We start from the raw sequence: 2,141 nt of genomic DNA on the forward strand, positions 1-2,141 counted from the left end.
GTCGCCCCGCCCCACCTGGGGCGCCTCGCCCCGCCCTCTCTCCCCACCCACTTGCGGGAGCCCCGCCCCACCGGCGGGAGCCCGGTGCCGACGCTGCCCCGCCGCCGCCCCCTCCCCCCCCAGACCACAGACTTGTCGCCGCTCTCGCCTGGCACCTAGCTTGCGACTCCAGACGAAAGTTCATCGAATTAATTAAATAGCACTGAAAGACTTTTACGGGTCTGGAGCCATCCCTGAGCTCCGTGGAGAAGGAGGTGGAGGAGGAGAGAGGGAAGGGAGGAGAAGGGGACGTAAAAAGAATTAAGATGTGTGCAGGTACCAACTCCCCTAGGGTGAATATGGTCATGTACTGCAAACTTGTACTAATAAAAATTACAATTTGAAAGGAAAAAGAAGTAAGAGACTGCACAGGATGGAACTGGCCTGGGAACACTGTCCCTACCTCTCGTTGGGGCACTTTCCCAGTGAAAGGAAAGTCGCTAGTTTTAAGTCACCTCGCAGCCCGCAGGCCTCTCTTTCCTCAGAATACACCTCCCACTTCCCCCGCCAGGGCCAGATTCCAGCGCTGGGGGCAAAAGTCAAGGAGGTGCCACCGAAACTCAATAATCTACAACATAATAACCTACAACATACCTTGGTTCTCCACTGTTTTGGAATTCGTGGAATTTGGTATTCGATGCATTTTGACTCACAAATTTTGTTCTGCTATGTTTGTTTGGTACTCGACCCACAGTGTAGCACTTGGCCTTGTAGATAGATCGTCTCCTGACTGGCTACCTTTTCTAGCCAAAACAATTTGTTTAGTACTCCTCATTTTTGCAATGGCTCACTCCCCTCATGAGTATTCTAATACCTTTGGCTGCACTGGGCAATGAGACCAGGGCCTTCAAACTGAACTACATCCCAGCTCTTTTTTTTCTCAGCTCTTTTTTATTTTATATTTTGTGAAAGGGTCTAAGTTTCTAAATTGCCTTACTGGACTTGAGCTTGAAATCCTCCTGCCTCAGCCTTCAGAGTACTGGGATTATGGACCTGTGGCACACCTTGCTTAATGTAATATTTTTGAAAAATCAAAATTAATGTCAATTTCTGTAAATAAGGAGGATGAAAGGGGCCAAAGGGAGGGGAAGGGAAAGGGGGGGGGAAGCAAGATATATCCTGTACAGGAACAAATTCCCTGTGATGAATGTTATCATTATTTATATCTAAAATGTACCGATAAAGGGTTTGCTTCAAAAAAAATTAATGTCAAAAAATCCACGATGAAAAAACTAACAGCATGTCCTACCAGGCCATATAGGCAGCTGAAACAAAAGGAAATGTCAGTGGTACTAACTGTCTAGGCTCAGAGTCACCTTTGTTCCTTATTCACACCCGGGTGTGAGGCCCCCCATCAGGGTCAGACACCTTCTCAGGCAGGGAAAGGCCCACAGCTGCCTAAAAGGGAAGAGTCCGCAGGCTGTGAAGGACAGGGTCTTTCAAAACTAGCCCCAAGATGACTCCCAAAGCACCTGGTGCCCCTGAGCTGGGCATTCTGCCCCTTACCCCAACCCTGGCCCCAAAAGACCCAGTGGGCTCCAGGGTACTGTGTTGCCAGGAGAGTGGCTCTCTGGCTTTTGGACCTCCCAGCAAGTCCGAAAGCAATGGGATTTCCATTCTGGTTCCAGTAGTTGGCCTTAGGTTTTATTTATCTAATGCACAGCAATTCCCTGAGTTGAGTTTATCTTAGTTTTCCAGCCAGGGAAACCGAAACCCCAACCAGTTAAGTAACTTGCCCAAGATCACACACCTCCAAGGCATTGCAGAGGAGCTGGCTTCTCTAGGATTTGCCCCAGCTGTGGAAACAGCCAGGCTCAAACCCTGGATGAGAGAGACTGGGAAGTTCTAATCACCTCTGGCTCTGTTCCTCCTCCCAGAAGCTGCTGTGCCTCTGCCTTCTGAGGCTTAGAAGAGGTGCCTTTGTCTTTGGCAAGAGGGCTTCTGCAAGGAGTTCTCAGAAGTGGTCCTGACCTGGTGTTCCATCCACAAGATAGTTTGGGCCTGCCATACCCAGAGCTCACCTCCACCAGAGGGAAGCCCCAGGTCCAGTTCATCCTATGTGACTCACTGGACCTGGAGCCTGAGTCACTCCTTCCCCAGGC

Source organism: Heterocephalus glaber, unplaced genomic scaffold (genome assembly GCF_053883595.1).
Source record: "Heterocephalus glaber isolate CG9 unplaced genomic scaffold, H.glaber_assembly_v1.0 deba00001608, whole genome shotgun sequence".
NCBI lineage: Eukaryota > Metazoa > Chordata > Mammalia > Rodentia > Bathyergidae > Heterocephalus > Heterocephalus glaber.